The sequence below is a fragment of the Budorcas taxicolor genome, chromosome 1 (genome assembly GCF_023091745.1).
Source record: "Budorcas taxicolor isolate Tak-1 chromosome 1, Takin1.1, whole genome shotgun sequence".
NCBI classification, from domain to species: Eukaryota; Metazoa; Chordata; class Mammalia; order Artiodactyla; family Bovidae; genus Budorcas; species Budorcas taxicolor.
Window position 1 is genome coordinate 30,439,961 of NC_068910.1, and position 15,649 is coordinate 30,455,609.

At 40.6% G+C, this 15,649-nt stretch overlaps 1 protein-coding gene across 3 annotated transcripts in view; it reads right to left on the reverse strand.

The window, feature by feature from the left end:
* The window catches only part of FOXP1 (forkhead box P1), a 620,529-nt gene that overhangs the window by 592,990 nt on the left and 11,890 nt on the right, over positions 1 to 15,649 (reverse strand). The window lies entirely within an intron of this gene.

Sequence of the window (15,649 nt, forward strand, 5' to 3'; positions counted from 1 at the left end):
ATTTAATAAATGAAAAACCCATAAAAATTACCGTTGCAAACAGGAACAGACTACTTCCATATAGTCTGCAATGTGACTCCTCAGACTCTGTTTCCCGTATATTTCATGTAAACTAACCTGAAATTTTCTATGGTTCCCCTGACCCCAACCAGATGGAGTTATAGGTCCCCAGCCACTCATCCCAGAGCACACATTCCTTGAAACAGAGATGTTAATATGATGGTGCACCCAGAAAGGGTTAGGAGAAAAGAAGAGGGATTATCGCTGTTCGTCTTTCAGAGGTCACTACACAGGCATCTCACACATTACAAGGTAAGACCATGCACAGGGAGAAAAAGCCTATGAAGTAAAGGTCTACTTATAATTATGCTTTATTAAAAAATGGAAAATTTGAGACAAATGTTAAAAGCGAGACAGAATTCTTGAACAATGGATATAAAATTAGGAGTATCCCTAACAAACTGACATAAATGGTTACCCCATTTATCCAATTATCCTATTTATCCCTTAGAGCATCTCCATTAGATACTTCCATGATTCTCTCCATTTTCAGATAAGAAAATCATGCTTAGAGCTGTATAGTAACTTGTCCAAGGTCATGAACCTTATTACTGGTGGAACCTAGTAACTAGACTCTAAACACTTAACTACTATATAATACTGTTCATGTGCAAACAGAATAGGAAGCATAGAAACAAAATTTTTAGATGAAAATTTAGCATAAACTAAAGCATTTTAAGTCAATAATGTGTAAGTATTATTCAATAAATAATTCTGGAATTGTATGTTCATTTTTTAATAAATCAAAACCCTGTCTCACATCATATACTGAAATTAAACTAAGACAAATAGAGTTAAGTATTTTTTTAAAAAAAATGAAGAGAAAAAGAAAAGAGAGAAGAAAGAAATGGAAGAAACCATAAAGTAACAATAAGGAAAAAGTAACAATAAACAAAAAGGAAACCATAAAGTAACAATTAGGTGAAAAAAAACCTAAGTTTTAGAGAAAGCTGGACAACATAAATGAAATGATAAACAATAAAATGGGATTAATTATCCTGAAAATACTTTATATAGAATATTTAAAAGGAAAAGAAAAATATGTAAAGATATTAAAATCCATAATGTAAAAAGGTATCTTATAAATTAATAAAATTAATACAAACATCATATTGTTAACTCAGTATATAATACCAATAGGTAAATCACAAAAGTGCTACAGACAGTCAAAACTGAAAGGATATAGAAAGTACCATTTTATTAGTTTTGAAAGAACAGCATATTACCAAAATTCTATACCTTCTTTCACCTAGAAAACCAACTGTCAATACAAAAAGGGTAGAGGGCTAGTTTATTCAGCTTTGTCCCTGGTGCTGGTAAGTAGAAACTGTCATAACTTTTTATGTCAAAAAAATTGGTGACATAGCCAAGAGGATGTCAATGTTCACCATCCTTTAATCCAGTAAACCCACTTACAGAATTTATCCAAAGGAAATAGTTAGATGCAAATAAATTTATGTACTAGAATGTTAACTGCAATATTATCTATAGTACCAAACTCTGGAAACAATGTAAACATCCAACAAAAAGATAAAGGTTAAATAAATTATGGTGCACTATAAATAGAATGGAATTACAGCAATCTTTAGAAGTCATACTTCTGGAGAATATTTTATGATACCAAAAAAACCACTCATGATATGTTAAAAGAAAATAAGCAAGAAATGAAACTGTTCAATCTCACCTGCATGTATTTATTCACACAAATGGAAAAAAGATTACGTTTAAAAGTACTGAAAATGTTAATACGAACTTTTGTTTTTCAGAAACATGTATCACTAGATGTCGATCTAGAATGATATTTTTATATGCCATTTTATATAATTATATTTCTATATAACTTGTTTATATCCTATGTATTTTTTGAGATTTTCTATTGAGGTATCACTGGCTTATAACATTATATATAAGTTTCACATGTACAAAATTATATTTCTACTTTGTATACCCTAATGTAAGCTCACCATCAAAAATTTAGTTTCCATCCATCATCACACAGTTGACCCTCTTTACTCATTTCATCTTCCCAGGTGCCCCTCCCTTCCTATCCTCTGGTAGTGAAAGTGAAAAAGACTCAGTGGTATCCAATTGTTTGTGACCCCATGGACTATGTACAGTCCATGGAATTTCCCAGGCCAGAATACTGGAGTGGGTAGCCTTTCCCTTCTCCAGGGGGATCTTCCCACCCCAGGGATCAAACCCAGGTCTCCCACATTGCAGGCAGATTCTTCACCAGCTGAGCCACCAGGGAAGCCCCAAGAATACTGGAGTGGGTAGCCTATTCCCTTCTCCAGGGGATCTTCCTGACCCAGAAACCGAACCAGGGTCTCCTGCATGGCAGGCGGATTCTTTACCAGCTGAGATATCAGGAAAGCCCCTCTGATAACCACTACTCTATTCTCTGTATTTACATATTTGTTTTTTGTTTCATTTGACTCACTATTTTGTTTTTTATTATTTGTTTTTTACATTTTTTATATGTGGGAAATCATACAGTATTTGTCTTTCTCCACCAGACTTATTTCATGCGGCATAATATGCTCAAGGTCCACCCATGTTGTCCCAAATACAAGATTTCATCTTTTTACGGCTAAGTAGTATTTCATATGTGTGTGCATACACACACACATACATACACGCCATATCTTTTTTATCCATTCAGCCATTGAGGGGTACTTACATGGTTTGTATATCTTGGCTATTTAAACTCTTTTCTTATGGGTGGGGGATATACCAGGAAGTTTCAGAAAATCACAATCCTCAAAATTGGGTATATCACAAGGGTATCTTTCTGAATAAGTAACTGGAAAATGACTAGCTTACTATATAGATGAGAGAGTATAAGAGAGTGTATGGAATTAGTAAAATGTATGTCTAAAAAAATAATAAAAAGCTGGCATGCCTCCATATTATCTTCCAGATCTCAAATGGTAAACTTATGACTTTCCCTTTAAAAAATCTGATTATTAAGTAAAAAGTCCATTATGTCCCCAAATTATTGTGTACAGCACAAAATATCAACCCCACTCTCATGGTTCTTAAAGCTATGAAAAAAAAGCTGTGAACCAAAAGCCGAGGGATAAAAGAAAGAAGAAATCCTCCTGCCGATTAGTTTATTCTGCTGGGAAACAAACAATAGGGAGAAAGCTGTGCGGCTGTCCACTCACATCCAGCTGCCTATCCCACCCTCACGGAAGAAAGAGAAGAGATGACAAGGCTGTGTGCCAATCCTGCGTCTCACTTTCTGCTCTTCAAGTTATGTGTTCACACAAGTAAAGGTACAGAGAGCCAAGATGCCTTTAAATTTGTATATGAAGTTAGGAAAGAATGGCTTTGCCTATGCTACTCCTTTAGTTTGAAACGCTGGCTTTCCACACCCACAGGATCTCCTTAGGAACCTATGTTCTTTCAGGCAAGCAGGCTTGACGTTGCAAACTAGATTTCCACTCTCCATTCCCATCTTCCTCCTGAAGGGAGTCTTCACCTGATGCAGACATGTACCTTCTTCCACAAGACCCATGAGCCTCCTGGAGAGCTGGCCCCATCTCTACCCCCAGAGGTGGGTGTGGACGATGACCACGACTGGTTTAGAAGCCCAGGTTAAAGCAATCAAGGAATGACATCTGTCTGCTTACGGGAATGGGCAGTTCCGGCAAAGGGAGCAGTAAGGAACTTTGCTGGGAGGCGGCTGAGAAGGCAGTTTCTCACTCACAAAAGATGGCTCCTGGACCAGACTCTCTCTTCCTCTGGGTATTATGGCAGTCAGGACTTGCTACAGCCACTTTGTCTCCAAGATAATAAGAGGTAATCACTGAGAATTAAATCACTGGATTCAGCTAGGCCTAAAGGCTAGTCTACCTCTGGATTTCCAGTGAAATGAGTTAATGTTTCCCCTTACTACTTGAGCCAGAACTAAGGAGTTGTCATGTGTGAATGAATACTTCCTAACTGGTAAAATGGACAACTGCTTTTTTTTTTTTTTTCCCCACCAAGCAAACATCATTTCTTATTCTCCTACAAACAGAACCTTGGTTTTCCCTTTGGAAATTACACCTTACCCACTTTCAGGTCCCATAGTCTACGTGTGACTGACCCGCTCCCCACTTTAAGGTCCAGGTAATGCAATGAAGCAAATATGGCTAGTCAGAACACTGGGTCTAATTGACTGGAAAGCTGTTACATTAACATACTGGGCCAGTTAGGAGCCTATGTAAGGATCTTGCTAGAATTATAAGGAAACAAAAACTTCTTTTTTGTTGGAGATGCATACATGGTAGACTATAAGCCTAGGTCTACTAAGTAGACATCTTTCCCAAAAGAGAAATGAGATGGCTAAGTATGAAGAAACCAATGGGAGAGCAAGGGCAAGAGAGACAACACTGTTTCAGCACCTGGGTCCATTCTTACCTGAAGCTTACCACCACCAGACTTTTCATTTCTGTAAGCCACTAAATAATCCTCTGTTTCTTAAAGTCTAAGATAGGGTGCTCCATATTCCTCCATGATACTTTATCACCAAATAGTCACCATCACCATGCCCTGTGACTATGAGTCTGATTCCCCCATATACAGTTAGCTTCTGCAATAAGGACCAGGTTTTTCATCCTTTATCTTCCATGCCTAGAAAAGAACCTGCCCCATAATGTACTACCAGGTATGGTAGCTGAAGCAAGTTACTAAATCCATCCAGCCTTAGTCCTATATTCAAAAACAAGATGGTTGATCACAAAGAATTTTTTTTTTAAATGTTGGAGAGAATGTGAAGAAATTGAAAGCCCCATACATTGCCAATGGGAATGTAAAGTGGCACAGCTGTTTTTAAAAACAGTTTGGCAGTTCTCCAAAAAGTTAAGCAAATAAAGGTAACACAGAATGCAGGAATTCTACACCTAAGTATACCCCCAAGCAAATTACAAATATATGTCAACACAAAAACTTATATATGAGTGCTCATAGTACCCTTAAATCACAAAAGCCAAAAGTGAAACTAGTGCTCATCAACAGATGAATGGTATACCTACATGGTAGAATATTATTCTGCCATGAAAAAGACCAACTTACCGAATACACTACAACATAGATAAATCTTGAGAAATCTGCTGAGTGAAAGAAGTCAGATAAAAAAGACCACATATTATATAATTTCATCTATATGAAATATCCAGAACAGCTAAATCTATACAGATAAAAAATAGATTAGTTCTTGCCCATGCTGAAAGGGTGAGGAGGAAATGGGGGGAAGGTGTGTGAATGCTAAAGGGTATGGGATTTCTTTTGCAGGAGGTGAAAAATTGATTGTGGTAATGGTTACATAATTGTGTGACTATACTAAAAACCACAAGCCAGTACACTGTAAATTGGTGAATTTCTGAATTATATCTCAATAAACCTGTTACCAAAAAAAGTCATCTTAACCAGATGGTAGCCAAAGGTCCTTGCCATTATAACTTGCTATAGAATTTTAGGTGAAATAGGAAAGATCTAGCTATGTGACTCTGAGCAAGCTCTCAATCTCTCTGTAACTCAAGTTTCTCATTTATTACATGGGATTAAAGTACCCTCCTGGTAAAGGGATTATCAGAATAGACTGAGTATATATAAAAGCATTACAAATGTACCTGCACATACTAAGCATTCTGCATGCTCTGGCAATTGCTGCCTAGCCCCTGACACGTGGTCCCAGACACACACAACGCAAATCAAATTCTATTCCATTTAAGTCATCATTATCAAGCACCAGTATGTGCCTCGTAAAGTATTTTCATTCACTACGCTGCTAACTTAGGCAATCACAAGGAGTATTCCCACATCAGTTTCACTTTTTTCTTTCTCCTGGAGGGTGGAGAAAGAATGAATGAAAATGCAAGTAAATTATAGCAAGGAGTAAGTAAGCATTTTTTTCATCCTCCACTGGCAAAGCCAATGCCTGATACCCAACTGCTACAAACTATTTCCATGTGTCTCCATCTGAGGTGAAAAGGAAAAAGGGCCAAATGTTCAGGACTGATGATAGGAGTCTGGGTTTAAAACCAAGACTCTTCAACCAAGTCTGTTTTGGGTGGCTGCCCCCAGGCTGTCAAGAGATGGAAGAATTTTTAAGAGTTCTAGATGAGTCCTCTCAGTGGTTGTTTCCCCCTGGAAGGAGAAGTAATAATAATCGTTACGGGCATAACAAGACAACCACAGTCACTACTATGCTTTATTGAGGACTCCCCATCTTCTAGACTCTCTGTCTGTTCCAAGTGAATTGTATGCATTAACTTACTAATTTTCAACACCAGCCTTATGTGGTAGGTACTATCATACCATTTGCAGGTAAGAAAACTGAACCATAGAAATGCTTACTAACTTGTCCAAGGTCACATGGCTCATAAGGGCCAAGGCTAGGGATATGAACCAGACGGATGTTGAGTTAGAATCTCAACTAGGCACAATGAAGCTGGTGCCTCCAAGCATTCGAATAGTAGGGGCTAGTATTATCTATCTTCACTGAAGGTTCAGGATGTGCTGGACATTGATGTGATGTGAATTATCGTCACAACATCCCTAAGTAGTTCATGTTATCACCACCAAACCATTTTACAATAGTGCAAACTGAAGGTAAGAAACCTACCCCAAATCACGGAACACTAAGAGAGCACACTGAGACCAACCTTGTTCTGCCTGGTTTAGAGACCCAGCATGTCAGTAACGAAATAATCTGGTTTTCCTGTTGGTGGAGTTGGGTCTTCCTCAACAGGAAGCTGAACAATGACTTAGGGCTCCACAGATATGATATACAGGAGATCTCTTTAATTCTCCTTTTATTTGGTATTTCTGCCCAGCCAATAGTCTCCCTGCCCCAGCCCCATCCATTTCTTTAGGAACAAAGAGAAGAGAAAATTCATGCCTCTGGGATGTGACCAGAGTGAGGCAGACAGGCTGGCCATGTAAGATGAAGATGTGTGTGTGTGTGTGTGTGTGTACGATGAAGAAGGGACAAATTAGAGGGGTGTGTGTGTAAGATGAAGGAGGGACAAATTAGAGGGGGTGTGTGTGTGGAGGGGGTGTGGGTGTGTGTGGTGTGTGTATCGTTTCATAGAGTGGCTATAAAGTGTGTGGGTGGGTGGGGAGGTGTGTGTGTGTGTGTATGGTTTCATAGAGTGGCTATAAAGTGTGTGTGTGTGTGTGTGTGTGTGTGTGTGTGGGTGGGTGGGTGGGTGGGTGGGTGCTGGGTGTGTGTGTGTGTATGTGGTTTCATGGAGTGGCTATAAAGAATCAAGCTAAACAATAAGAAACAAAGTCGTGGCCAAGTGGAGGATGGGGGAGAGTTCTAAATGTTCTGGCTGTTTCATGGGACTAGAGAAATTATCTGAGATGCCCTCTTACCAAAAACAGGAAATGGATGGATATCTTAACAGAGTACATGGTGACCCGTGGCTCCTCCAGAACAGTGGGCCACGCTGGGCAAATTACATTCAATTTCACACACATCCAAGGGCTCATTACCTGTGAAGATGAGCATTTGGCCAAAGACAAAGAGAGAGACCTTTCCTTGCACACAGGCACGGCAGCTAGGGTCTCTGTCTAAACTCTCCAGGACAAAGAATCAAATTAAGCCTTAAAGGCAACACTTTCTTTAGAAACAACCACTGGACTATCTGAATACTTAAACATTTGGAAAGCTTGGTATTCTAGCCATGGGTCTTCAAGTTTCAAATTTTTCTCCATGTCAGAATAGAGGGCAATATGTAACATACTCTCAACCCCAGAGTGGGCTTTTTAACTTCAGGGACATGGTGCCAGTTCATTTACGAAAGATACCCTCCTTGCTCTCAAGAGGCATAGCCTCAGAGATAAAACGTTAAGTGCTGAAGGACAGAATGGCAACTGCAGACCTGTGCCTCTGGACCAGCAGAGCGGGGCTGAATACCATCTCTGAGAATGAGAATAAGGCCTTACCTCTCTCTCACCCTTTCTGAGAATGAGAATAAGGCCTTACTCTCTCTCTCTCTCACCCTTCCTAAGGAGCTAGGCAAGTCGGTGCCAGAATGCCGTATGATTTCATTCTCTGTAATCCACATGGCACGTGGAATACCGACAGCAGCCCAGATTATCAGTAAGGTGATAACACTTGTATATTATACCTGCCTGGCACGATTTGAATGAGGCTCCCTCAGGCTGCCTAAGGTTTTGCTTCCTGTTTTCTGCACCTGCACCAATTTCTGAAGCAAATAAAAACATCGGACAAAACCATATTTTAGGAGCTTATTCAAAAGCGAAGCTACCAAACCAATGCAATCAACACAAACCCTAAAAGACAACAAGGTAATTAACCTGAGGTTCAGACTCACTCCACACAGGCAAAGTATGCCTCCTTCTGGTTTTCGTGATCTCTGCGAAGTTCCACATCTTTTATCCATCTTAGCTATCCAATGTGACTTTTAACCAATAAATGGAATCATCACAATCATAAGAGCTAACATGTATACAGCACCTTCCTATACCTGTCAGATACCATGCATCATATTCTATGTGGATTATCTCATTAATCTACAGAACAAACAGATGAGGTAATTTCTGTTATTACATCCTCTCATACACACACACACACACGTTTATGAATTGGAAAGGTTAATAGGCTCTAAGTCACCCAACAAGTGTTAAAAAACCTCTTTAAACCCAAGTCTGCCAAACTCCAGAGTCCCTGCCCTTAACCACCAGGCCACAGTGAGACCGACACCCATACGGGATTTGGATACAACTTTAGTCAGCACCACACACCTAGTCAGTATTAGAATTAATGACACTCTTATTACTAGAATTAAATAACTTCTGCAGAGGTGTGCTTCTTTTTTTTTTTTTTTTTTTTAGTATTTTAAGTGGGGATTTATATTTCAGTGAACAGACTAACAATGCTTCTGGACAGTTCTGTGTCATTTTGGGAGGACAAACATCGATAATAGGGAAGGAAAGAAATCAAATCATCCAACAAGAGGCTAGGAGTTATGAACACCCATGTCTTTGTCATTCTGTCCCTGATGGACATTAGGGGTTTTAAAAAAAAGGAAAGAAATAACAGCTTCCTAGACATCAGACTGCCATTGAAAATCACTCAAAGGGAAGCATTCCCTGGAGATGCTAAGAATATAGCAGGCATTAAAACAATTCCCTATCTGCACCTTTTTAACAGGAACTTACTACTAAGATATTTTGTTTTGTTTTTACCAATTCACAGTATAACATTCATTGTTTGAGCCTTCACCAAATACACATATTTGGGGTGGAGGGAGGCTATGTGGCCATGAGAAGCTAAACAGACTCAATAAGAAATTCAAATCAAGAATTGTTCAAGATGACACCTGCCTTCTGGCCTAATGGAAAAATCAATCTGTCAGGTTTTAATTAAGTGTTCAGGCTAGAAAGAAGAGGACATGGCTTATATACTTGGTATACTACCTAGAAGAGTACTGATAGTCAAAATGCCACTGAAAGCCCTATTTGTGGCAGGAATGGTAACTATGTCTGTAGATGACTCGTTTGCTTCTGGGCAGCCATATATTTAGTAAGTAGAAGGTGGAACTAGACGAATCCCAGAAGCTTAAAAATCCCACAGAGACCTCTGTGAATAATGACTCTCGGAAACCTAAAAGATGTTGTATCAGAACATCTACCTGAGAATGTGCACAGGTAAGCTGGGGGACACGGGGCCAGGAAGCAACACTTTTCTGCCAAGTAGTCATGCTGGGTCAACAAAGGAACAGAGGAAGGATAACAAACAAGTGAATAAGTGAATGAGCAAACAGATGAACCCATGAGTTAATTCCATGATGGTCAGTGAAAAAAGTTAGTTCTCTACTCTATTCTACATAGTCATTAAGAAATACAGAAGGACACAAACACCCACCCACATCGCCCATCAACCATGACAGACAGAGATCGTGAAAAATTCTGACCAAGCTAGTCTGCATACAGGGGTGGCTGAACAGAGGTGAAACAGCTCTGCTAACATGGTTCACAACCACTCTGGGCAATTAGTTGGCAAATGTGCAGCCCATCTTCCCAACTTGTTGAGCGCACAGCCAGCTCATTCTCTAACCTCACTGGCTGCTGCTGCTGCTAAGTCGCTTCAGTCATGTCCGACTCTGTGCGACCCCAGAGACGGCAGCCCACCAGGCTCCTCCGTCCCTGGGATTCTCCAGGCAAAAACACTGGAGTGGGTTGCCATTTCCTTCTCCAATGCATGAAAGTGAAAAGGGAAAGTGAAGTCACTCAGTCGTGTCTGACTCTGAGTGACCCCATGGACTGCAGCCTACCAGGCTCCTCTGTCCATGGGATTTTCCAGGCAAGAGTACTGGAGTGGGGTGCCATTGCCTTCTCCGAACCTCACTGGCAGAGGCGGGGAAACACGACATGGACCAGGGCACATGGATTGTTGTTCAGTCCCCAGGTCATGTCTGACTCTTCGCAACCCCATGGACCGCAGCATGCCAGGCTTCCCTGTCCCTCACCATGAGGGAACCCCTGTGGGAACCCTTTGAGGCTCCCCTAGGAACTAAACACCAGACACCTTGCCAGGGAAAAATAATAGAGACAGACTATGTAAACACATTCAAATCCCAAACCTGCCTATAAAAACCCTCGTGTAGTCTAATGTTTGACCCAAGTAAAGTATCACTTCTAGCACCTGTAGTGTGAAAATTAAGGTTGTGGGAAAAGGCAAAGGCAATTCAACAGGCAATCTGAGAAAAAAGCCTCGTAGGAAGGCTGTGATGTCCACAGCCTTGGACTATCAAGGGGGCAGGAGCCCAACAGGGGAGCACTCGCGGGAACTTAATTTTCCCTCCCTTGCCTCATTCCATACCACACCTGCAGGTGGGCAAGCCGATACTCTTCTTTATGAAAAAAAATCCCTGAGCCAGCAATTGCTTCCGAATGAGCATCCTCTCAAAGGCGGTGGACAAACACTGGCAGCCCTTGGCTTTCTAAGAAGGCTGCAGCGACACCCCCAGCCTGGCTCCCCAGGTCCTCCTAACACACATCAAACCTTCTCCAGTAAAACACGTGCACATCATCTCCCTGGGCTCCCAGAGACAGCCTCTCTGTTGGCTCCAACAACATCCTTTCAGCATCCACAGGCCCCTCGAACCACCAAGCTATTGTGCCCAAAGAAAGAGGGAAGGACGGCAGAGGCTGGTGGGGACAGATACACGCAGAAAACTGGAAGAAGCAGGAAAGTATGGGAGGTAAGGTTTTAAATCTCCTCAGCTTTTATTTATCTTAGGTTTTAAAGGAAGGCGTGAACTTCCAAGACCAAGTTCTAATAAATTCAGATACGAGGAATCACTCTTATTAATAATAAATCATTAACCAAAAATCGAGTATTTATGAGAAGCCAAAAGCTCTGTTAAGTGCTTTGCATGTGTTTGCTGATTTACACCTCTTATCAATCCAAACCCCAGCACCACCATCACCGCCAAGATATACTGATTCCCAAAGACTCAGTTACTCACTCAATATGCTGAAGCTACCAAGGGGCAGAGGACCTACGCATATTTCAGTAGAGAACAAAAACCACACAATCCAAGGTAAGACATTCCAGAATTCATCCAATTATGTTGAAATCTACAACTTAGTAAAAGAGAAAAGAAAACTGCTTTCTTCCCCAACCCTGTTGAACTTGAACCACCTTAAAGAAGTTCATTTAATCTTCATCAGTAAGGATGTCCCAACCGACACAGAAGTACAACAGGCCACAAAATGAATTTTGCATTTTGTTTGGTGTGAACCAACCACATCTCTCTGTGACACGGGGCCTGGTTTGCTGCAATTCCTGAAGACAGTCAGTCAACCAATGCCCTTCCAGACAGAATCTGCTTGTTTAATAATTAACATTTTGGGATAAAAAGAGGAAAAGAGCAAAATCTCTTTTGTGAGGCTGCTTTCAGATTTTAAGTCCAGCAGGCTCTCCTAGGATGAAGCCAAGGACAGGTGACAACGAAGAGCTATGAAAGTGACAGGGACCAAAGATACAGTCAAAATGGCAAGCCTCTAGGAGAACAGCTAGAGAAGAAAAACAGAAAGCAGGAAAAGAAAAGGCCAGCAGGAACAGGACTGGCTTCCCTCACAGGACCTTGCAAAATGCCCACACAGAACACCTTGTCCACAGGATCACCAATATTTTGCACTCAATGGATCTTAAAACCCAGGAAGAGTAATGTGCTTTAATAGGGATTCCCAGCCCAATCTGGGTTCACTAATATAGAGAAAGCTAAGACTGCTGATTGAGTGCCACAAGAGGGGCTCAGCCTGCCACGCCTGCCTCCTATGTTGCAGGAGAGCAAGCCTTGGTGCAAAAAAGCAAAGCCCTTCAAGACAGTGCATGAATATCAAACAAGGCCCCTTGCTCCAAAGGGCCCAAACTTTGTTGAAAGCTTTGCTGTTACTATCTTGAAATTCTTAATGTTTCACAAGGAACTCCGCACTATAAGTTTTCACTGGGCACCACAAATCGTGCAGCTGGTCTACTCTCACTTTTTGTTTGTTCTGTGAATTTTCAAAGGTCTCTTGAGACTTCAATTTTACTTGTACTTTTTTATAGATTGTTTCCTGGGCCATTTATACTTCAGGTAACCTGGGTTGGTTGTCACAGATTCCCAAAAGTAGACATTTAATACACAGAGCAAGCATGTATTCACCACACCCCTAATTTATGCTCCAAACTGCAAACCAAAATGTGCTCAGTACAACCATCAGAGTCCATGAAAAAGAAAAGATATCACTAGTGGGTTTCAAGAAGAAATGATGAGACTTGTACATCTGTGACCTTGCAGGCTGGAGAAAATCTGAGCCACTGATTGAAAATCAATTTCAGATCCTCAACCTAACACTACTTCATTCACAATATACACCTCGAAAACATGCACACACACAAATGTATATACACACATGGCCTAACACAAGCATTCAGAGAAAAGTCTTGCAGCTCCAGAGGCTTATTAAGTATCCTTGGTCTCATAGACGCTACAAACATCAGACACACAGGCTCATTGTGATGGTGCTGTTCTCAAACAGGGTTTCTTTGCAGAGGAAGAAAATATAGATGCATACACTGGAAGACCAAGCACAGGCATACCTAAAAGGCATTTCAGGATCAGTTTCAGACTACCGAAATAAAGCGAGTATTACAATAAAGCAAGCCACATAAATTTTTCGGTCTCCCAGCGCCTATCAGTGGGATGTCTACACTAGACCATAGTCTAGTGTGCAACAGCACTCCTGGTGTGAATCTGAACAAATGTACAATGACATGTACCCACTATCATGGTATCATACAAAATATTTTTGCTATCCTAAAGTCCTCTGAGCTCTGCCTATTCATCTCTCCCTCTCCCGACGACCACTGATATCTGTATTATCTCCACAGCTTTGCCTTTTTCAGAACGTCATGTAGCTGCTATCACATGGTATATAGTCTTTTCAAACTGGCTTATCCCAGGTGGCTCAGTGGGTAAAAAAATCCGCCTGCAATGCACGAGACACAGGTTCAATACCTGAGTCGGGAAGATCCCCTGGAGGAAAGCATGGCAACCCACTCCAGTATTCTTGCCTGGAGAATTCCAAGGAGAGACCAGCCTGACAGACTACAGTCCACAGGGTCACAGAAGTCAGAAAGGACTGAAGCAACTGAGCACTCTCACACACATATATTTCACTTAGTAATATGCATTTAAGATTCTTTCACATCTTTTTGTGGCTTACCAGTTCATTTCTTTTTAGTGCTGAATAGTATTCCATTGTCTGAATATACCATAGTTATTATTTATCCATTCACGTACTGAAGGACATCTTCGTGGCTTCCAAGTTTTAGCAATTATGAACAAAGCTGCTACAAAGATTTGCCCACAGATTTTTAAGTTTTTAAATTGCTCCAAGAAAATATTAAGGAGTGTGACTGCTGGATCATAGAGTAAGTTCAGTTTTATAAGAATCCAACAAATTATGTTCCAAAGTGATTATACTATTTTGCATTCCCACAAGCAATGAAATAGTTTATTTCTAAAAACACGGTTTCTGAACTATTCATCCTAAGACTCTCCCCAACCCAGTGACTCAGGTTCTTTCACATGGCACAGTGAAAGTTCAAGAGACACATTCCATCCTTTTAAGCCTCTACTCAGCCTTCTAACACAGAGTCCTTGGTCAGACTTCTTGGATTTCCCCATTCTGAAGGTAAAGCTGTGCAGTGAGCCAGGCTCTGTGACCACCCATGATCTGAATTACGCACAGGTGTTCAAAAATAGAAAAGAGATCCAGCATAATTAAGAGCATTAAGCAATCATCTCAACCCAAGGAGGCAGTTGAAGAAAAAAAAGAAAGAGTTTGGGCAGTGCTTTGAGAAATAAATTCCACAGCCTTTCACCAAGTTGAAATCTTGGCTTTGGACACAAATAAAAATGAGCCTGGCCTGATCTACGCTCCCAGTGGATTTCTGCCAGATCACAAAAGTTGACCCAATTGGCCTGGTTTTCCACCAAGGCCACCGCTGGAAAGGCAGATGGTATGGCTGGTGAGAACCAATCATGGACGGACAGGCCAGCAGAGAGAAAAATGGCAGAATGATGGCTGGCCAAGAGAGAGTCAGGGGCGGGTCTCTGCTACCAAGAGATCCATCTTTACACTGCAATTTTTGAAAAATAACATTATGGTTAGCCTTCGATCTGATTGCCTTCTTTTATAGACTTCCATCCCCCTTTCCTTACATCCTATAAAACACAGCTAACTACTCTTTCATTTTCTCTCTTATCACTTGGTACTGCTATACAGTAGCAAAAGGACTGCTGACTCTATCCAGAGAATCATGTGTTTTAGGCATAAGTGCGTTAGAAACTTGCAACAAAGGAAGCGGTGCCTAGGTTTTTCCCTAGGATTTCAGGAACCTGGAGAAAGATGCTATGTTATAAGGATGACTTCTCCTTAAATAAACCGTTACCAAGTATAACATTATTTGTCATGAGAAACTAAAAAAAAAAAAAATTTAAATTAAAGCCATTGTTTAATGGACAACACTGGCTCTAATGGGCCCTGTATAACACACACCCGTCTATTAAAAAGAGCGCTGTCCAAACATTCCCCCTTTGTTATATTTTTCTCCATTCCTGAGGGAAACACTATCTACCTTTACACTCATTTTGTTTAACATCCCCAGTCATTTATGCTATTTACTGAGTATCTGATATTCCTAATAAAATGTCAGTACAAATATCCAAGTTGCCTAGGAGGAAAAAGAAAGTTTTCCACCCTTCCCTGGATGGTCAACGTAAACATTTCTATGGCCTGAGTCAGTCAGCCACACTGACACAAACGCCTTTTATCTTTCCTCTGAAATTACAAAAGATCATCATTTTACTCCGCCATGAACCTAACTAAATCGATACTCTGTACACATCAAAATTAAATATGTTCTCTCTGCTCAAACTGAACAGTGTATTATTTATCACTAATATTTAATGACAAAAAAACCTGATAACTCTCTCTGATTATACCACTGATTTCATCTAGTTCCACATCATCGATTCTTTTGGTCATTAGCATAATCACAGAGAACCAG